This window comes from Halichoerus grypus, chromosome 5 (genome assembly GCF_964656455.1).
Source record: "Halichoerus grypus chromosome 5, mHalGry1.hap1.1, whole genome shotgun sequence".
NCBI lineage: Eukaryota > Metazoa > Chordata > Mammalia > Carnivora > Phocidae > Halichoerus > Halichoerus grypus.
This window is the reverse complement of record NC_135716.1, coordinates 185,013,513-185,036,706: the sequence shown is the minus strand read 5'-3', so window position 1 is coordinate 185,036,706 and position 23,194 is coordinate 185,013,513.

Below are 23,194 nucleotides of genomic sequence, written 5' to 3'. Positions count from 1 at the left end.
GTCCTCAAGAGGGAAGTTGGGACATAAGTCATGCCGTCAGGGAGAACACTGTGTGGACAGGAAGACATCCATCCCCAAGCCAGGGAAAGGGACCTCTGAGGAACCAACCTGCCGACACCTGGATCCTGGACGTCCAGCCTCCAGGGTTGTGAGAGAATAGATTTCTCTTGTTTTAAGCCGCCCGGTCTATGGTGTTTTCTTACGGCAGACTATCCCCAGAAGACTGACGACGCACAGACGGAGTGACTCTGCAAGGTTCAGAGACAGCAGAGCGGGATTTGAACCAGTGGCCTCTGTGCCCAGCCTGCTGGTGTCTCCAGGTGGGAGGAACATGAGCACACTCTGCAGACGGCCCTGCGGCCTCCCGTGAAGCCTGAGTCAGAGAGACAGAGGCTGAGGCAGGAACTCTGCCAAGGCTCTTCTTTTTTTCCTTCACAGAGCTTGCTAGAGCTCTCTGTCAATATTTGTGGAGTTAACTTCACAATTCACAAATGAATAAATGAAGGACTGAGCAAGTGAGTCCTGCTGCCGGGATGACTCCCCAAGGAAAACTGCCAGACGCCAGCCCTGCGTGGCCACCACAGGCCACGTCCCCGGAGCCCAGCGGCCTGTGGGGCTCTCCCGGGGCCAGCGGAGCTGCCCAGGGCTGTCCCGTTCTCCCGGGCCGTGGGGTGAGGCCGGGTGTGGCCCCAGCCTGGGGGCGGGTGGGTCTCCCTCTCAAGGAGTCCTGGCCCAGCGGCCGTCTCTGCCGGAGAGGAGGACCGGGCTGCCGGGGGACCTGTGTCCCTCCAAGGCCCTCTCCATGGAGCGAAGTCTGCTGGCCTGATTCAAATCCGAGTGTGGCTTGGCACGGCCTCAAATGATCTCTGGGGGTTTTCATTTCCATTGTTAACGTTATTAATCACTTCTGCTCTCTCAGGGAGAAGCAGGCGGTGCATTAAGGAAATTGTTTGTGAAATGTATTGGATGTACGCTGAAAACACTAAACATCTCACAGAGCAGCACCGGGTCCTGAGAACCTTCCGGATCCTTGGTGCTTCCCCACAACCCCGTGGCGGCTAGGAGCAAAGCGGGCACTGGAAAAGGCAGGTCCTGGCGCCGGGGCCGCTCGCCCCCTCTCTCCTCCCTTCCCTGAGCCGGCCCCCCGCCCCTCTCTGTCCGATCCGTGTGCATGCGTGCGTTTTTGTTCTTACCGCTTGTACACACCTTTTGTTACTGTGTCGTTCAAAATTTCCAGTTTGCTTCGAAGACTCAGCTGTAGAAAATTCCAGAGTCCCTTGGTCTGACGGAACCTCCAGCTGTCCCCAGCTTTGTCCCCGCTGTCTGTCCGCTGTGCTTACACTCAGGTGGTTCCACCTGGGTGGACCCTCCTTTCTGCTGGCCCCGCCCTGGCTTTGGGGTCCCGCCTGGCCATCTCGCCATCCTCCTGCTATCCAGCACCCCTGCCGGCCCCCAAGTCAAGCCAGAGCCCTGTGTCCAGCTGTTGCCACACCGACCACCCCCCACCTGCCTCCCTGAGGCCGGGTCACCACAAGTGGCCTCCCTCCGCGGGTGCAGCGAATGAATGCGCCCAGGGAATGACAACACGGTTACTAAGAAAACCCATCCATGGAGGGAAGCCTTTCTTTTCCGCCTAAAAAGCGCACCGCTCCGGCGTCAGGAAGGCCATGCTTACGGCACTGACGAACCAAGGATGTGTGTCTTGGGTGGCAGATGCGCCAGGTTTTGGTACACCTGTTCTCATTTGCATAAAGCAGAGCGACCTGGGTGGGGGGTTCTCTCCTCCCTCTTCGGGCTTTTCCCTCTCCCTCTGTCCACCCCTCCCTCCCGCAGGTCCCCCACCTGAGCTGCGCTCAGACTCGACTGTGCTTTGGCACCCCTCCTGGACTTACTGTCCTCTTGTCCTGAACTTAAAGCGCAGCAGACAGGCAGCGTCTGGTCCCCCTGCCCCCGTAAACATCTGCACACGGCGGGCGTGTGATTTATGCGTCTGTGACTCCAGGGTCTTGGTGCCCTGAGGTCGTGGCTCTAAGCCCCTGCAGTGGAGAGAGTCGAGGGCTGAGGGATAGTCAGAAGAGAAGAGCGAGGTGGATGGGGCCAGCTCCCGCCACCTGTCCCAGCCCCGCAAGGTGGAATGACAGGCAGCCGGCCCTTCTGGAACCCGTCTGCTCTTGGCTGTTCAGTGATGTGTTATAACATGTTCCTGGAACGCTTCTTTGCCATCTGTCTCGTGAGCTAGATTACCGTGCAGGCTTTGAGAGACGAGTTCCAATTTGCAATTGTAAATTGTTTTTTTTTTTTTTTTCCCCCTCCCTTTCCTCTTCATTCCTCATGCAGCCACTCAGATGACTTCAAGGGGCCATCATGGTTTGCGGTGAGCATGACTTGTATTCCATAGAGCATGAAACGTACTCTCTGGAGTCCTCCTAGAGCCTGGGACCCCGCCGTGGGAACCAGGTAGGCAGGAAGCTGGGAGGAAGGGAGGGCCCAAGACATGGCCTACCCCCAAGGTGACCTTGGGCTGATCCTGGGCACTGACCCTGGACTCCAGAGGGGACCCAAATCCCAGAGCCCACCCTGACGAGCTCACGTGTGCGTGTAGTGAGAGCCCACCCCACCAATACCCGCCTGGCCTCGTGGTATCCGTCCCTGTCCTGCCAGAGCCCTTCCAGCCATGCTGGACCATGCTGCCCTGTACCACCCAAGGCAGATCTGGTCACCTCTCCCTGCCTGATGCCCACCCTCCTCACTGTGGCCCGCGGGGCCCTGCAGGCACCTGCTGGCCTCTGCCCTCACAGTGACTCTGACCTCCTGATGATTCTGCCTTCAATACACAGCACAGGCCTTTGCCCAGGTGGCTTCACTGCTGAATTCTGCCAAATACTTAAAGAATTCATACCAAACCTTCACAAACTCTTCCAAACAATGAAAGAGGAGAAGACACTCCCCAACTCAGTGTATGAGTTACGTGGGCACCGAATGAGACAGAGATGCTCTTGTCTCAGCTCAGTTGTAACAAATTCCACAGGCTGGGGGCTTGAACCCGGACATTTAGCTCTCACGGTTCTGGAGGCTGGACGTCTGAGGTCAGGGGTCCGTGGTGAGAACCCTCTTCCTGGCTTGCAGATAGTGGCCTTCTTGCTGGGTCCCCACGTGGTGGAGAGAGCAAGCTCTGGTGTCTCTCCCCCTTCTCACAAGGACACTAATCCCATCATAGGGCCCCCCTCCTATGACCTCATCCAAGAGTAACCGCCTTTCAAAGGCCCCCCCTCCAATACCGTCCCACTGGGGGTTAGGCCTTCAGCACAGGAATCTGGGAGACACAGCTCAGTCCATTGCACACTGCAAGGAAAACCTGCTGACCCGTGTGCCATTCACCCTCTCTGCCCAGACCCTCCCCACAGCTCGGCCTGCCCTTTATTCCAGCCCCCACTCCAATGCTACTCCCTTCCAAATGGTTCATGTAATGTATGTCCTGCCTCTGTCATGTCCAGAAGTAATTCAGTCTAAATTACAAATGGACCCCACCGTTTCTGTTACATCACACTGCATCATGGGTACAAAAGTGATGGTGACAGAGACAGATGGGCAGACGGCTGGGACCAGCGCTTCGGTGCCAGTCCCAGAGGAGGGTGAAGCTGGTGGTGTGTATGGAACAGGGGCAGCGAGGCCACACATGGGGACTCCGCACAGCCCCCAGGGCCACCCAGTGAGTCCTTAAGGGCTTGACCCCAGGACAGGTGGGCTGGGGGTAGACACAAAGTCCAGGGCAAGAACAGGTGTGTCGTGGTGGTGGTGGGGGGGCTCATCCCGGGCCTGGGGAGGAGCCCTGGGCCAGCCGTGGGGTTGTTAATAGGCCCCTTGGGGGGAGGGCAGGATCTGGGAACCTGAACCCTGAGGAGCAACGATTTAGCCCTGGAGGCATGGCTGGATTTCATGGGCAAAGACCAGAGCTTGGCCAGTGGAAGCCCAGGCCAGTCTGCACAACTTTGCTGTCTGTTTGGGGTGGTGGCCCCCGGGCTCAGCTTCAGGGGGACCCTGTTCCCTGTGGGATGTCTTAAAAGTGTTAGGGTCTCCACGACTTAGGATCTGAAGGCAAAAGGGACTTTCCCTCACTTTTAAATCCTCCCCCTGGTGGCTCCCGTGGCTCCCATGACCTGCAGTTCTGATGCGCTGGAGTCGGCTGTTTCCCTGCTCCTGCCAGCCTCAGGCCCAGCCTCATCTCCCCCCTCCCCCGCTCTTCTCCTCCCACCCACGCTTCCCAGGTTAGCACCTGATTTCAGCCAACAGGCCGTCTTCCACTTGGGATGAGAACTGCGGCCAGTATCATGGCAGAGGCAGGTCCCCCTTGACTCCTACCAGCCGAGGAAAAGCAAAACCAGGGTATGACTGAGCTCCAGAAAGTCTGGGGACCCTCTCAGCCACGCTCATCACGGTGTTGACCTCAGTGCCGCTGCACCCGCCCACTTGTCCTCCCCCAGATGGCATCGCTCACCAGGCAGGAAGGACCCCTGCGCCACGTGGGGAGGTGTGGGACCCGCATGGGGTCAGGCAAAGTCACATCGACAGGGAAGCCACCCTGTGTGGGGACGCTCGAGTGGGTGCACCGCGGCGAGCTAGCCGGGAAGTCTGCCCTTGGAAGGAGTCCTTCTACAGCAGCTCGGGTCTGTCACACAGGCTCCTCTTTACGGGAGTGTGTCCTTTCTCCTCTTAGAAGGATTAAACACTTGAGCTTCGGCAGTAGACGGATCTGGGTTTGAGTGCTGGTCCGGCCGTTTGCCAGGGGGTGAAGTCAGGCAGGCTGTCGGAGCCGCCTCCCCTTTTCCGACAAGTGACAGTCGGCAGGGGTTTGCCCAGTGCTCTGTGCGTGCGGCCCTCGGTAGCCTCGGGTCCACAGAGCTTGCTGCATTTCCAGCTCCGGGTTACCGTGTTGCCCTGGCTTTCATTCTGCCCATGGTCCTCAAGCACTCGCGGTTCACACTGTCTCAGTGAATTGTACACATTTCAGGTGATGGGACAAGATCTGTTAGCCTGTGAGGGTCCTGGCCTTTCCCCCCCCCCCCACCCACTGAAGGGATCAGTGCCCTCCCAGACTGTGGGGTTTCCCTCCTCGTCCTCTGGATTTGAGGTGAAGCTGGGCCAGAGGAAAGGCTGGAGCAGAAGAAGGCTGAGCGGATCTCCATAAAATCACAGAGATGCGATGAGGAGGAGGGGGATGCCAAGAGCTGATGTGCTCGGTGTCACAGAGAGCTCCTGGGGCTTTCCCCGTGAGAGGCTCTGGGACACATATGGAAACAAGAGGATTAGGGAAGCGAGGGAAGAAGCTTCCAGGAGGTCTGGCCGAGGACTACAGATCAGACCATTGATGCTGCACAGTGCAGATCCTTGAACGCAAGTCCTCATGGAGACCGGACCGCAGGGGACCCCAGCTGATGTCTGGGTTACATTCCCGACTTAGGCTGAATCCCTTCGGGACCAGACAGAGGCAGGATGTCCATCAAGAAATGATATGAACCGGAGAACCCTTCTTCCTTGAACATGCGATCCTCTGGCTCCCATCTGGTTCTCTCTCCTCACATGAGACTTTGGGGCACTTGGTGAAGAAAATGCATTCCCCCCAGCCTGGGAACAACAAGAGATTTGGAATGCGAGTCTGCTGCAAAAGGAATAGACTCTTACCTCCCAGCCCAGAGGAACAGTGTCTGCATTACTCCGGTCCCCGCCTTTGTCTCCTCAGTGCAGAGAATGGAGGGTTGATAGTAGCTCATGTCCATGCAGGGAAAAGTACCCTTATTTTTATGTATTCTTAGTGTAAGTGGCTGGAACCATCATGGGACTCTTGGGAGTCATGGCAGAGACAGCTGGCTATCCATCCAAAATCGGTCCTGGGAATTGGTTTTCCAGGCAGGGATCGTACTTCCCAGGCTCCTTATAACTAGGCAGGGTCAAGTGACAGACGTATGGACAGAAGGACAGAAGCTACTCCAGCACTCACCTGCACACACTTCTCTTCTCTCCCTCCCCATCGAGGGACTGGATGAGAGGATCCAGGGGAGGACTCTGCTGCCCCGGTGATGGGAAGAGCTTAGACCCGCAGCTCGGAGGAGAGCCGCCTGGTCATCAGGAACACCCATTGGGACTTTATCTGGGCACAAAGTAAACTGCTGTTGTGTTGGGCCATTATATGTTCTTGGGTTTGTTTTTTTTTAGAACAGTGAGCATTACCTTACCTAATATAATACTAGAAACTTCCATTGGGTGTAGATGGTACACACTATTTTGCCTCCTGATATAGAAGTCTGCAATGGTCACTGCCCAAGGACACCAGATCAAAAAAAATTCAGACCTAGAGCAGCAGGAGTTTCTGCCTCTGCGGATAGATTTCTAGCACTGAGCCCTCCCGAGTGGACGAAGCTTCGCTTCAGGGTCAGCATGAGTTACAACAGCCTCCGGCGGCTGTAACAGGAAGGAAGGAGTGTCACAGTGGCCGAAGTCAGTTTCTCTTGCATGGACCTGTCCCAGCACAGGCTTCATATGGCGGCTCCTCCAAGTCCTCTGGGTGCACTGCGCTCAACAGGTGGCTGTTATCGCAACGTGGCTGCCCCAGCTCCTGCCATCATTTCTACACCCCAGCCAGAGTGCGGCTCTCCCTCTGTTCTTCCTGCATCTTCCTCCCACACCTTGGGGGTGCGTCCCCGTGGCACAGGGTGCTCAGCATTCCTCTCCCCGGACAGGCCTACCCTTCCCTCTCCCTGCAGCTGCTATCAGTCAGGACTTGGGCAGGAACAGGGTAGCCACTCAGGTGTTTTGAGGAGAAAGGAGAGAGAGGAGAGGGTGTGAGGCTCACACAGACATTGGAAGGGAGTTATAAGATCAGGCAGGCGGTTTTAGGGCAAGCCCCGGCCCCCCGGCCCCTCAGCCGGCTGCCCCCACATTGAAACGGGACAGCCCGCAGCTCACCGGGTCCGTCTGACCCAGCAGAGCGGCGGGGGCACTGGCGGGGTTATTACAGACAGACTGTGCTCAGGAGGCTGGAAACGAGGTGCGTCCCCCAGACCCCGTCTGCCTCTCCGCAGGGCCCTCCGAGCCCGGCCCCGGGGACTCTGCCGGCGGGCAGTCCTGCGGAGGGAGGGGTGCGGGGGACAATTCCAGTTTCCGGGGTCCTGGCGTTGCTTCCCGTCCCCGCCTCCTCGAGGACTTTGCGATTATCTGCTCTCCTGCCTCCTCACAGGCGCCTGTCGCGGTCGCTGTGTGGACGTCGGCCGTGCCATCGTGTCACCGGCTTTGGGGAGCCTCCTGACCCACCCGCCGCTGTGCCCCAGGCCTCTGCTCCCCTTTGCACAACCGTCCACGGGGGGCTGCCCGTCCCCTCACCCACCGCAGCCCTGCACGGGGTCCTCCCGCCACTGCTGGTCCTTCGCCCCCTCGCCTGCCTGGAACCTCCTCCTCCCGAGCTCTGCACAGCGGGCTTCTCCGTCCTTCTGTTCTTTCCCCCGGAGCTCCCCAGGCGGAGCTTCCGTGAGCACCGGGAAAACGGCCCAACTCAGGGAGGACGCACTTTATTCTAGAGGGTTATTGTAAGGGGTGAACGGGCCTGTTGTCCTGGGGGCGGGGCTGCCGTCCTGGGGGCGGGGCTGCCGTCCTGGGGGAGGGGCTGCTGCCCTGGGGGAGGGGCTGCTGCCCTGGGGGAGGGGCTGTCATTAGAGGGGAAGGACTGTCGTTTGTGGGGAGGGGCTGCCATCATGGGGCGGGGCTACTGCTGTCCTGGGGGAGGGGCTGAGGGGAAGGGCTGTCGTTAGTGGGGTGGGGCTGCCATCATGGGGAGGGGCTACTGCTGTCCTGGGAGAGGGGCTGCTGTCCTGGGGGAAGGGCTGTCACGGGGGGAGGGGCTGCCATCATGGAGAGGGGCTGCCGTCATGAGGGAGGGGCTGCGGTCATGGGGGGGGGGCCTGCGGTCATGGGGAAGGGCTGCGGTCATGTGGGAGGGGCTGCGGTCATGGGGAGGGGCTGCGGTCATAGGGAGGGGCTGCCGTCATGAGGGAGGGAGTCCCCCGTCATGAGGGGGACTGCCGTCATGGGGGGGCTGCGGTCATGGGGGGGGCTGCGGTTATGGGGGTGCTGCGGTCATGGGGAGGGGCTGCGGTCATGGGGGAGGGGCTGCCGTCATGGGGGAGGGGCTGCCGTCATGGGGAGGGGCTGCCGTCATGGGGGAGGGGCTGCGGTCATGGGGGAGGGGCTGCCGTCATGGGGGGGGCTGCCGTCATGGGGGAGGGGCTGCCGTCATGGGGGAGGGGCTGCCGTCATGGGGAGGGGCTGCCGTCATGGGGGTGGGGCTGCGGTCATGCGGGGGTCTGCGGTCATGGGGAGAATATTTTGACGGTAAGGTGCAAGCATCTCAAGAATCAGGCTGAAGCGTTTTCTGTCCCAGGCGGGAGTAAACGGCCGGGCTTTGGCTGTGTCTGAAGGTCTCAGCCTGCAGGCTGACCCGGGGAAGGCGATCACGAGTGCTTGTTGGATGAAGGAATGGTCGGATGTTGGTGACCTTTGGAGGGCTGCTGGAAGAACAGGTGCAGGGGTGCGGGGAGTGTCAGTGCAGCGGGCAGAGCCCTGCCAGGGTTGCCCCAAGTGTCACCGTCCCCTGGAGGGCTTTGCAGGGCAGGCCCCAGGGAAGTCTCGGGAGGACCTCGTGGGTGCAGCAACAGCTTCCTGCTAAGCAAAATAGGACTAAGGTGGCATACGGGGGGATCTCCCCCCCAGAACTCAAGGGGGCCTGGAAGGGAGGGCCTGGGTCAGGACCTTGAGCTCCTCTCCCCTTGGCCTCAGTTTGTCCACCTGGGACTTGATGGTGTGTGTCAAAGTGGGGTCCACTCTACCCTAACTGCCACCAAGCTGTGGGGCAAGAGTTCTGAAACCCAGCCTGTCTGGGCACAGCAGCTCGACCACACCCTCTCTATCCCGCATCTGCAGAGGCCCTAGTGCTATTTTGCATCTCATTTCCTCCCAAAATAACAGAGTAGGGTGCCCAGGGACTCTGGCTGCCTAGCTTCTCCCCAGTCTATTCAGTCCTTGTCCCTAGTCCTGGAACTCCTTTGCTTTGTCTCTGACGGTCTAAGGAGCTGTGCTTTGTCCTGAAACCTCACTTAATTCAACTTTCCCTGACCTCGTCGTGACCTAGGGCCTTGTATTCAGTAGGTGCTCAATGCACACGTGCTGGCCTGTTTGATCAAAAACGTGCGTTCACTCTGGAAGCCAAAACTGCAAGTCCTGGGCTAAGCTGGATGGGGGGCACGTTGGTAATGGAAAAAATAGCTGTTTGGGGTGGAGAATGGGGGGTTTACTGCTCAGTGGGGGGCACTTGGACCCCGTTCTTCACAGGTGCGCCGGGAGGGTGCAGGCGTGGGTCCATCCTCGCTCCCCCTTGCCCAGTGTCTCACAGAGCCTCTTGGATGCGGCTCCTCTGTTCATTTTCTCTGTGCCTAACGCTAGCCTGGGGAGATCTCCTGGAGAAGGGTTCACCTTCGCAGAGCCAGGAAGGTGCCCGATGCCGGCCGCGGTGAGCACCCTCTGGGGAGAACGCTGCGTGCACGCATGGCTGGCTGTGACCATTCTGACTGCTTTATTGCACCTGAGCTCCCATTTCCCTGCTCCTTTAGGAAGACGATTCCCTGCTCGCACACTCAGTGGACGCCTCCCCCATTTCCGGGGGCATACGAGAGTGGTGGGGTGGGGGACGTGGAGAGAGGACAGGGTCTCCTGAATCAAGGTCCTGCCTGTCAGCTGTGCTTTCTCGAAACAAAGCAGCCACTAGCATCCACATTTCTACCAATCCCTGTGGACTGGGATTTTACCCACGGTCATTGCAGGTGAGGAATTGGAGGCTCAGCAAGGGTTCCAAAGCTTGCCCAAAGTCACATTGCTAGTATAGGTCAGCACCAAGATTTGAACCCTCGTTTCAAAGCCTGTGTGCACATGTATACACGTGTGTATGTGTGTGCACTCATGTACCCACAAGTGGGTTCACATGCGTGTGCACACCCACACATGTGTGCATGCAAGGGCACGTGTGCATACATGTGCACTCATGGACCCACATGTGCGTTTGCATGTGTGTGCACACTCAGTGTGTGTGTGCATGCAAGGGCACGTGTGCATACCTGTGCACTCATGGACCCACATGCGCGTTTGCATGTGTGTGCACACTCAATGCGTGTGTGCATGCAAGGGCACGTGTGCATACATGTGCACTCATGGACTCACATGTGCGTTTGCATGCATGTGCACACTCACACGTGTGTGCATGCAAGGGCACGTGTGCATACATGTGCACTCATGGACCCACATGTATGTTTGCATGTGTATGCACACTCAATGTGTGTGTGCATGCAAGGGCACGTGTGCATACATGTGCACTCATGGACTCACATGTGCGTTTGCATGCATGTGCACACTCATGCATGTGTGCATGCAAGGGCACGTGTGCATACATGTGCACTCATGGACCCACATGTGCGTTTGCATGTGTGTGCACACTCAGTGTGTGTGTGCATGCAAGGGCACGTGTGCATACATGTGTACTCATGGACTCACATGTGCGTTTGCATGCGTGTGCACACTCCCGCGTGTGTGCATGCAAGGGCACGTGTGCACGTGTGTATGAGCCTGTAGATCACACTACTTCCTGTGGTACAGCATCCCTAGTGAGCAGCTAACCTGGCAGCACACACGTGAGCGTGTGTCAGGAAATTGAGCGAAGCCGCTGAATCTCGAGGGCCTTGGGAGGACGCTCAGGGAAGTCTTCCAGGAGCAGAGGAGCTTAGTGGAACGTGTGCCTTCTAAGTGTCAGCGCCTTGCCCTCATCGTGCCCGGGCACACATGAAACCAACCCCCTCCGTCTCCTTAGCCCTTCAGTGGCCAGGAGCACCTGTGGGGCCTCTGACCTGGCGTGGAAGTCCGGCACCTCCCCAGAGCCCAGCGGAGTCCTCCAGGCTGACTCCCCTGCCAGCATGAGTCCAGGCGAGGTGGCACAGCCTGGGGTCTGCAGAAGGACCCTTCCCTGTCCCCGCGCACCACCACCCAGCAAAAGCCTTCCCAACTGCCCCCTGTTCAAACCTGCCCTGGGGCTTTATTCCTTTGTGTCTTTCAATAAATGACTAGTCTGGCCACGCTGAGGGCTGGTGCTTTCCATGGGCCCATGGGGACAGAGGTTTAGGGTCACCAACGCTGAGCTCTGAGGACCCACTCAGCTGCATCTCTGGGCTGCATCTCTGAACACGTCCCTCCCACCCCTGAGGCTGATTTGATTTCTCTGCTGCATTATTTACAGGAGAACATCCATTCCCACCCCCTCCGGCTTGAATCCCAGCCCTCGGGGACCTGGGCAGCAGCCATGGGGCTGGCCTTCAGCTTTGTGTCAGAGATGTGGCTTCCCCAGACTTGGGGGAGAAAGCCTGGTCTTCTTGCTGGTGTGTGACTCCACTCCCCCACCCCCCGCCCCCCAAGCCAAACACTTAAAATTATCCTTATTTAATTGGGCTAATTTAGGAGGAATGGCAGCCGTGATTTGCTCAAGTTGCTGAGTCTCTTTGAGAGACACATTAATATTCTGATTCCAAGAGGGATCTGTGAATTCCTCAGTTACAGATAATACAATTATATTTCTAAATTCTTCCCCTAAATTAGTACAGATGGTTAAAAATACCCTCGCCTTTTAATTAATCTTCCCGGCAATAGTCTTATGAATACAAATGGATCATTATTCCCTTCCACAGATGGGGCTGGGGGGTGGGCGCGAGTCATGAGCCCAACTGTGGTCACGTCCCCAGCAGATCACGAGGCCTCACTGAGGTTCTGGGATTGTGGTCCTGGGGGTGAAGACAGGGATCCCCAGCACATTCCTCTCATTTCCGGGCCTCCTTGGGTCTGCTAGGCCCTCCATGGTGACTTTTGTTTCTCAGGGGGGCTGAGAGAGCCACGCTTTGCCGGCCGATGGTCCTAGGGTCACTTTGGTTGTGGAAGGATCCAGATGTTTCCTTAGCTATGAGGCTGTGCTAACCTGCGTTTGTGTGCGTGTGTGTGTGTGTGTTTTCTAGAGGGCTGTGCGCTGGGTGCCATAACCAAGGCGTGACGGTTTGTTGCTGTCTGTTTGCCAGTCTGTCCACCCTGCTGACTGCAGGTGGCACTGGCTCTTTCTTTGGGCATCCAGAACCTAACACGGAGCAGGCCCAGGATGGATCCGAGGGCTTGTTGAAATTATCTGTGGTCTGAAATTCAAAGCCGAATTTCCTGGACTGTTTCAAAGTAAAATCCTTCTGTGCATCAAAGGATGCTGTCGACAGAGTAAAAGGACAACTCACAGAGTGGGAGAAAATATTTGTAAATCACATATCTGATAAGGGGTTAATATGCAGAGTATATAAAGAACTCCTACAACTCAACACCAAACCCCCAAACAATCCTATTCAGAAGAAGGGCAAGGGACTTGAATAGATTTTCCTCCAAAGAAGACATACAGATGGCCAGCAGACAGGCGAGAAGATGCTCGACGTCACTAATCGTCAGGGGAATGCAAATGAGCAGGACGATGAGAGAGCGTCCCACACTCATCGGGATGGCTACCCTCTCAAAACCACAGAAAACAACAAGCGTTGGCGAGGATGTGGAGAGACGGGGCCCGTGCACTGTCGGTGGGAATTCAAACTGGTGCAGCCGCTGTGGAAAGCAGGGTGGTGGCTCCTCACAACATTAAAAATAAAGTTACCATATGATCCGGCATTTCCACTTCTGGCCCTTATCACTCCCCAAATACTTAAAAGCAGGGACTTGAACAGGTATTTGTACACGCATGTCCATAGCAGTGTTATTCATAACAGCCACACTGTGGAAGCAACCCAAGCGTTCGCGGACGGTGAGCGGACACACAAACGAGGGTAGGGCCACACGGCGGCGTATCTTTCAGCCTGAAGAGCAGGAAGTGCTGTCACCTGCTATAACGTGGAGGGACCTTGAGGACACCGTGCTCGGTGATATAAGCCAGTCACAGAAGCATGATTCCACGTCTGTGAGGACCCCAGAGTGGTCGGATCCATAAAGACAGAAGGTGGAAGGGTGGGCTCAGGGCCTGGGAGGGGGAAGATGTCAGTGTTTAGTGGGGACAGTTTCAGTCTGGAGACGCGGTGGGGATGGTTGTGCAACTGCGCGAATGTGCTTCATGCCCCTGAGCTGTGCACTTAAAAATAATTATGGTGGTAAATTGTATGTATATTTTACCACAATTTAGAAAAAGCCAAATTCTTTTGTCAAGAAAGCCCACCACTGGGTCTAGCTGGACACGCCTTCCCAGATACTCACGTGGGGCCCCAGGGTGGGGGGTGGGGGGAGGCTGCCCCGGGCTGCAGAGCGGGAGGTGACATCAGATTTTATTCAGGATCTTTGCAGTAGGGATAAGAGAGCTCGGGGAAGAGCTGGTCTCAGCTCTGAGGACAGCAAGGACAAGTGGGGAGCAGGCCGGGGCAGTGCATGGAAATTACCGAGAGGGACATCAGGAGTGCGGGGCATTCTGGTGAAATAGGCCTGACAGGCTTCTGCTGACGGCAGGCCACGGTGTCCAGACTTCCCCTGGGGACGGTGGGCGCTGTGGATCCAGGGCAGGGGTTCCCTCCAAGCTGATGTTGCAGGATTCCTGCTACGACCGGTGAGGCAGGCTCCGCAGGGATGGACAAGGTCGAGTCCTGCAGACCTGGGGGAGGCAGACGAGAGTTTGGGCAAAGAGAGAGTCTTTGTCAAGGCACATAAACTCAAAGGGAGCATTTCTGGACTGCAGGTATGTCGGCCTATACCCACCTGTCTGCCTGCCTGACCCCTAGAAGCAGGTGGGTCTGCAGGCCGAGGCTGACACCACATGTATGCAGAGATGACGTTTCCTCCTGGTGACTGGTCCCATACAACAGATTCCTCTCTCCCGTGGGGCCCCAGAGCCTTCAGCCAGCCTTGAAAAGACTCATGCCTGGCAGCCCCCGGGTCCTGACGCCCCACGTGGTGAGGCCAGTGACTGCGGCATTTCTAGGACCAGAGCTGAGCTGTTGACCGCAGAGAATGAAGGTGTGGGAAGGGCTGAGGGTTCAGAAGGTCAAGGCTGGCAATGCTTGAGTCAGTGGTGTGCTGGTGACGTGTAACAACCAGCTCTCTGACAAAATGTACGCACACCTGTGCACACAAGTCAGTATGTGTTTTTACTGACGAGGAGGATACACAGCATGCAATTTACAAGTAATAATAAAATATACAATACTCTTTATTGTAAATTCCATATGGTCAATTGATTCTCACAGATTGCTCTTGTTGATTTTTGCCAAGCTCTTGTATTTTTCACAGTCAACCAATGCCTGCCGCTGATGAACGAACACGGCTCTGACATGCATGTGAGCTCATACTTCTGCTTATGCTGGTGGGTAAGACAGAAGTAAAACGACAGAGCCGCATGTCTGGACTTCGAGAGTTTGCCCGACGATGTGAGTGATTCCTTTGCTGAACTGGATGATGATTTTCAAATGTTGGGAGGATATTTTCTGAATTGTTTGTGTTATACGCAGTGTCACCAATGACTGCACACAGAACACGCTTTTAAGTTTGACCTGCCTCCTTGGCGCTAGTAAATCAAGCCTTGATGTATAGTGATCGTCACTTCCCGTGGTGTAAATTCTCCCATGGCTCGGCTGCAGCTCCCCTGGGGGGATATCAGGAGAAGCAGGGCTGGGAGGAGGTGGGCAGTTAGGCAGGTCACGGAGCCCCCCAGGCAGACACACGGTAAGCTCAGGGCACAGAAAACAGTAACATGTGGTAGACTCGTTAGGGCATGAGGAATTTTGAGTCCTTATTACCTTTATTTTTATTATAATTCATTTAGTTGTGAATCTGCAATCTTTAATTTGTAGTAATGGCTATGTTTTAACAACTGGTTCCTAAAATCCCTGAAAATTTAACATGAGTTCCTACTAAGCAGTGAGTGGGCTCCAGCCCCGCTGCAGACTCCCTCCTTCCCCCGCCTCCCCGTCCCGGAGCAGCATGAACTCAGGAGATACTCCTGAGGAAGCTGGTGGCTTGTGCAGTGACCAAGAGATGCATGTGTCCCAGGCCACGAGCGCCCCGGGCAGCTAAGACGCATGCACAAGTGGCCCTTCACAGGCCCCTGGGTCGTGAGCCTCGGTTCACAGGACTCCTCAGGCACAGAGAACACACGCGTGTCACTCACAGCCACGCAGCAAGTGTTTCCACTTCACAGCCCTCGCTGGGGGTGCTCTTGCCATATCTTGCTGCCTTCCTTAAGAAAAAATGGGAAAAGAACATGTCCTTTTAGCATACATTAAAAATATTCAGGAATTTAACACTCTCGATCTTCCTGGCTGGCCTCCGTTGATATGCAGTTACTGGCCTGGAAGTGGCTGTGTCCTCGTATAGACCATATGCCCTCGCTGTCACCCTCGGAGCGGGGTGGTTTGGGGGCTGTGCTATGGACTGAATGTTTGTGTGCCCCCCCATTCTCATGTTAAAATCCTAACCCCCGGGGTGATGGTTTTAGGAGGTGGGGTCTTTGGGAGGTAATTGGGTCAGCAGGGTGGAGCCCTCATGATTGCGATTAGTGCTCTTTTCTGGAGAGAGCTTGCTCTCTCTCTCTCTGCTCTTCACCATGTGAGGACACAAGAAGACAGCGATTTACAAACAGGAAGCAGGCTGTCCCCGGATCTGCCGGAGCCTCCAACTCAGACTCCAATGACCTGGTCTGTGGTATTTTGTTACAGCAGCCCCAAAATGACCAAGAGAAGGAGTTATTGAAACTTTCTGAGCCTCAGTTATTCATCAGTAATGTGGTTATGAAAATAAATAGGAATTTTTTGGAAATAATTCAGTTCATAGCAACTGGTATCTTCGTAAGAAGAGGAAAACACCGTATGAAGACAGAAACACAGGGAGAAGGTTATCTGATGACAGAGGCAGAGATTAGGGTGATGAAGCTGCAAGCCAAGGATCACCCAAGATTGATGGCCACTACCAAGAGCCTGGAAGAGGTAAGGAAGGATCTATCTAGAGTCTCAGATGGAGCATCACCCTGCTGCCACCTTGATTTTGGATCCTGGCTGCCAGAATTGTGAAAGAATTAATTTCTTTTGTTTTAAGCTAGCCGGCTTGTGGTACTTTCTTACAACGTCTGGAGAAAAGTAGCACATTCATGAATTGACTATATTGACATTTGTAGTTATGACTGTTTTGCACCAACTTCATTTTCCTAACAGTTATTTACTGAGCATCTGCCATGTGCCCTGAAAAGTGCTAGATTCTGTGGTTATAGGAACAGGTGAGACACAGTCTTTGTTCTCATAAAGCTTATAGTACTGTGGTTTATAGGCACAAGTCAATAGATCACATCAAAATATTGTCATAATTATGACATGTGGGCTAAGCTTGAAAAGCCCCTTGGAGCACCTTGGAGGGATACCCAGCACATCCTGGCAGAGGGGAGTGTCAGGGCAGCTGAAAGATAATTAGGTGAGAATAGACTCAGGTGAGCACAAGGTGGGGAGAGACAGACTTCCTCCAGATGGTTAAGTCCTGGGGCTTTGGCCAGAAGGTGAGAGGGAGCATGGGTCCCATAACAGAGTCACTCCACAAGACACATGCAGTGTCAGGATGGGGTGGGGAGGAGATATGTGGTCACAGAAGTCAGGAGGAGCTGCTTCATGGGGGACCATGTAAGCTGAAGCAAACTGAGGTAAGCCAAGAACTTTATCCCCAGAAAATGGGAGAAGTCAATAATTGTCATGATTTAATGTATTTCCATGTTTTAAATCACTGACAGTTAAAGCCAATTAATGAAAACTGGTCATCTCCTGAACCAGGCACACATCCGCATGTGGCCTATCCAAGGAGAGTATAATCTACTCAAAGGCTCCTCTGTCAGAGATAGCTGATCACACCCAGACTTAAAGTGGATGAGGGTCACCTGCTTATATTAAAGTGTGGATCTGAGGGGAGGCATCTAAAGTAACACATGCATCTAGCCGTGTTCTACTGGAACGCTCTCTGGGGATGAAGTTGGTGGGTGCCGCCTTCACACTTTCCCCCCCGCTATGCTCCAGAGCATCATTATCTCCTGGAAGGGAGCTTTTACATGTGTCTGGTGCCCCAATCATTGCAGACACTGCCCAGGGGACTCCCCTTGAGACACTGATGCTGGAGGCCAGGGAAGCGTGTGTTCCTCATTCCATGGACTATGATAATTGGTGTCACCCAGAAAGGAGCTCAGACCCCTGTCTGGTGCCTTGATTTTTGCAGCTGTTGCCAGGGCACGCCTCTACATCACCTGGCTATGGTGCAGTGGGACTTACACTTGTGGGTCCCACAGGACTACAACAAATGGAGAAAAAATTTTCTTTTTTTTAATTTATTTATTAGAGAGAGAATGAGAGAGAGAAAGCACATGAGAGGGGGGAGGGTCAGAGGGAGAAGCAGACTCCCTGCCAAGCAGGGAGTCCGATGCGGGACTCGATCCAGGGACTCCAGGATCATGACCTGAGCCGAAGGCAGTTGCTTAACCAACTGAGCCACCCAGGCGCCCCTGGAGAAAGAATTCTTAAATTGCTATGACAACTAGGACACAGCAAGAGGCAACAGATCCTGATCTGTCTTTCTGTGAAGGAAGCTTGGAATAGCTAATCATCATGGCTGTGGCCTGAAGGGCAGTCTTCTAATTAAACAGACATCTGGGGGCTGACTGTTATCCTCTCCAGATGCCTCAGAATGTGGGTGTGATCTTCACTCCCCCTCTGCTGTGCACCAGAGCACCAGTGACTGCTAGAGGGGAGTTTACATGCACCTGGTGCCCTGGCTTTTATGTCTGCTGTCCCAGTGCTTGTGGCTGTTGCCAGGGAGCATCACCTGGCACTGGTGCTTGGTGGGGCTCACACTTTTGGTCCCACAGGACTATATATATTTACACATTGTAAAAAGCTGCTACCAAAGGGTCTGGCTTGCAAATAGCCTGGATCTAGGTACTGAGATACTGACAGGTCTTGGCATATCCTCAGCTTCTGGGAGCTATTAAAAATATAATAGGCTACTTGGACAAGCACAGAAGTTTGACAGACAGCAAAGAGCTGGGGCAGGTTTGAATGAGAAGTTTCTTCTCCTACATGAAGCCACTCCTTCACGACTGGGAGAGGTGTTTCATCTATATTGCATAGAAACTAACACAAAGAGTCAAGCAAAACAAGGAACAGAGGAATGTGTTCCAAATGAAAGAACAAGAAAAAACCTCAGAAAAGACCTGAATGAAAGAGAGATAAGTAATTTACCTGATAAAAGCTCAAAATAATGGTCCTAAAAATGCTCACTGCCTGGGGAGAAGAATGGTTGGACATGGTGAGAACTTCAGCAAACAGATAGAAAATATTAGAAAGTACCAAATAGAAGTTGCAGAGCTCAAGACAATAACTGAGATGAAAGATATACTAGAGTTATTTAACAGCAGACTAGATGAAGCAGAATAAAGAATCAGTGAACTTGAAGACAAGGCAGTGTGACTTACCCAACCAGAGCAACAGAAAGAAAAAAGAGTGAAAAAAGAGTGAAGGTAGCTTAAGGGACTTTCAGGACAACATCAAACAGACTAACATTTGTATCATAGGGCTCCCAGAAGGAGAAAAGAGAGAGAAAGGGGCAGAAATTTTATTTGAAGAAATAATGGCTGCAAACTTCCCTAACCCAGGAAAGGAAATAGAAGTCTAGATGCAGAAAGTCAGAGAGTTCTAAATGAGAAGAGCCCAAAAAGACCCACACTAAGATACATTATAATTGAAATGTCAAAAATTAAAGGCAAAGCCATAATATTAAAAGCAGCAAGAGAAAAACAACTTGTTACATACAAGGGAACCCCTATAAGATTATCAGTAGATTTTTCAGCAGAAACTTTGCAGGCCAGAAGAAAGTGTCATGATATAATCAAAGTGCTGAAAGAAAAAACTTCCAATCAAGAATACTCTATCTGGCTAAGTTCTCATTCAGAATTGAAGGAGAGATAAAGGTTTTTCCAGACAACCAAAAGCTAAAGTTCCTCACCACCAACCCAGCTTTATAAGAAATATTAAAGGGATTTCCTTAAGGTAAAAAGAAAGGGTGCTAATCAGTAACGAGAAAATATATGAAAGAATAAACCTCACTGGAAAGGGAAATATTTAATAATAAAGGTATTGGATTAATCACTTATAAAGCTAGTATGAAGATTAAAAGACAAAAGTAGTAACTTTTGTTTGTAACTAAAATTACAATAATTAGTTAAGGTAAGATAAAAAAATGTAAAATGTGCATCAAAAACAAAATGTGGGAGGGGAGTGAAAGATGTTGAGCTTTAGAATGGGAACAAACTTAAGTCCTTATCAACTTCAAATACACTGTTAGATTTAAATTATTATAGGTAAGCCTCATGATAACCACAAAACAAAAACCTATAGTAAGTACAAAGTGATCAAGAGAAAGGAATATAAGCAAACCATTAAAGACAGTCATCAGGGGTGCCTGGGTGGCTCATTGGTTGAACGTCTGACTCTTGATTTCATCTCAGGTTATGATCTCAAGGTTGTGAGATTAAGCCTGGCATTGGGCTCCACACTGAGCATGGAGCCTGCTTAAGATTCTCTCTTCCTCTCCCTCTGCCTACTCCCACTTGTGCATGTGTGTGCTCTCTCTCTGTTTCTAAAAAAAAGAGAGTCATCAAACCGCATAAGAAGAGAGCAAATAAAAGAAAGGAACAGATAGGAACTAAAAAAACTGCCAGTAAACAATTACCAAATGGCAATAAATACATACTTATCAATTACTTTAAATGTAAATGGACTAAATGCTCCAATCAAAAGACATAGAGTGGCTGAATGGAATTTAAAAAAAGACCCATCTATATGCTGCCTACAAGACTCACTTAAGATGTCCGGACATACACAGACTGAAAGTAAAGGGATGGGAAAAGATATTCCATGCAAATGGAACCCGAAAGAAAGTTGGGTAGTAATACTTATATCAGAAAAAACAGACTTTAAAACAAAGACTGTAAAAAGAGACAAAGAAGGGTGTGTGATAGTGATAAAGGGATCAATTCAACAAGAGGATATAACGCTCGTAAATATATATGCACTCAACAAAGGAATACCTAAATGTATAAAGCAAATATTAACACACCTAAAGGGAAAAATAGACAACAATACAATATAGTATAGGACTTTAATATCTCATTTACATCAAATAAACCCATGCATATATAGTCAATTAATTTATGATAAAGGAGCCAAGAATATATAGTGGGGAAAGTTGTATCATCAGTAAATGGTGTTGGGAAAACTGAAAAGTCACATGCAAAACAATGAAATTCTATCACTATCTTCCACCACACACAAAAATTAACTCAAAATTGATTAAAGACTTGAACATAAGACCTGAAACCATAAAACTCCTAGAAGAAAACAGAAAATCCACTCTTTGATGTTGGTCTTGGTGATGATTTTTAAAATCTGGTACCAAGAGCAAAAGCAACAAAAGCAAAAATAAAGAAATGGGAATACATCAAAGTATAAAGCCTTATGCACAGCAAAGGAAACCATAACAAAATGAAAATTCAACCTACTGAATGGGAGAAAAGATTTGCAAATCATATTTCTGATAAGGGACAAATTCCAAAATTTATAAAGAATTAATACAACTTAATAGCACAATCTGATAAAAAATGGGCAGAAGGTCTGAATAGACATTTTTCCAATGAAGACATCCAGATGGCCAACAGACACATGAAAAGATGCTTAACATCGCTCATCATCAGGGAAATGCAAATCAAAACCACAACAAGATATCACCTCATACCTCTTAGGATGCTTATAATAATAATAATAATAATAAAGACAAGGAGTAACAAGTGCTGGTGAGGCTGTGAAGAAAAAGGAACATTGTGCACCATTGGTGGGAATGTAAATTGGTGCAGCCACCATGGAAAACCATGGGGGTTCTTCAAAAAATGAAAACAAAAACCACTGTATGATCCAGCAATTCCACTGTTGGGTATTTATGTGAAGAAAATAAAAACAATAAATTGGAAAGATATATGCACCTATCTGATCATTGTAGCATTATTTTCAATAGCCAAGATGTGGAAGCAACCCAAGTGTCCATTGATGGATGAATGGATAAAGAAGATGTGGTGCATATATACAATGGAATATTACTCAGACATAAAAAAGAATGAAATATTGCCATTTACAACAACAGGAATGGATCTCAAGGGCATTACGTAAGTGAAACAAGTCATACAGAGACAAATATTGTATGATCTCTCTTATATGTGGAATCTAAAAAGCAAAACAAGCTTATAGATACAGAGAACAGATTAGTAGTGCTAGAGATGGGGTTAGGGGAATGGGGGAAAATGAATAAAGACAGTAAAAAGAAAAAAGATTCTTAGGTGCATACATCCAAACATCCCCACCCCTTGGCTCAGGGTTTCACTCCATCAGCCCAGGACCCTCATGTTGGAAACCTGCCAAGGCTATGCATTCAGTCCCTTATAGTTTTCTACCCTTCAGTGTAATTACATGCCTGATGTTGAATACCAACTACCCTCTGGCTACAGGGGATGAGGGTCACTTAAAATGCTGTCATGGAGGCATTCTGGCTTTGATGGCGTATCCTGAGCTGACGTCTAAAGCAGTTAACAAAAGCCGGCCAACTCTCCCAGTCTTACAACTACCATTGCTTCCACACACTACAAGGGCTAGTTACTGTATAAGCCAGTGCTTCCACCTTTACCTCATTCAACACTCTACAGGTGAGAGTGTCCATTGCTGCAGGGCTACTGCGCACCAAGAATTGTCATCACTCTATTTGTCACCCACAAACAGGGTCCTTGTTGCTGTCTTACAAGGGAGTAATCGAATTTCAGGATTCCATTTTGAGGGTTGCTTTCTAAGTTTGGTTTGGATTCCTCAGAAAGGGTACAGGTACTTTAATGGAGAAGTGATCCCAAGGAGTAGGAGCAGGGATAATGGGAATGGAATAGGGCAGGAGGAAAATCCAGTGAAAGAATTTGCTATGAAGATAATTACCATTGTGTTCAGCTGAGCTTCAGTCCCACTGGGGACCCTGTAAGCGCTGTGCAGGATGCCTCTTGTTATTGTGCCTCTGAAGAGAGTGAGACAGGGCCATTTATCCACCAACTCCCATCCGTATTTTTTTAGGGTTGCCTCTAGGGTGTAATATTCCCCACATCATGGGCTGTGCTGAAGCCAGGGCAGAGAGCCCTGATGCAAAAAGGTCTGGGGGAGATGGGGGAACTGTCCACACCCACAGTGCTGAAGTCAGGTGTGCTGAGGGGCTAAGGTGTGGAACACCATCAGTGTCTGCTACTCCCGACAAGTAGATTTGGATCCAAAATGCTACCAAAACACTTGACTACATCATCAGTCTGATGATGCACTATGCCTTGCCTGCCATACGCTATGCATTTGCCTCAAAGATCTAATTTCCTTTACCTATTGTCCTGGCACTTCAGCTCAACCTCTAAAATCCTTATGGATTTACATTAATGGCGGCACGCAGCTTCTGTGCCAGGAGAGCAGAGGGCAGTACACCAGCTGGGAGTCTGTCTGTAACTTGTTTGTCAACTCTTGTTTGTGGAGGGGAAAAATCAGACAACCAGCTGTTGCATCTGTGCGTGGAGAAAACATCATGTTGATTCCGTTTTTTGTTTTTGTTTTTGTTTTTGTTTTTTTTTGTATTTTGGTCAAGTAGTCTGCTAGAACCTCAGGGGGTGTCAGGTCAGGACACTGTAATTTCTGGCTGGGAAAAATAGTGGCTGTTCCATTTTTCTCAGTTTGGGCTCCTGGAGACAAACATCAGCTGGTTCATCAAAAACAAAGTGCTCCCCCGTGGGAGAGTTTAAACAGCTCACCGATGAATTGTATTACTTTTTCTACTTCTGAAGTCTGCCCAGCTTTTTTCTTCTGCCTGCAGCACCCTTGAGTTATAGGTCTCCCAGCCATAAAAGAGACATAATGTTCACCTTTCATGAGTGAAGGGCCCAGGAGCACTTGCTAAAGGCTGCATGTGGCTCTCTGAAAAATGTGCTGTAGCTTTGACCTTGTTAGCTGCAGAAGACCCATCATGAGGG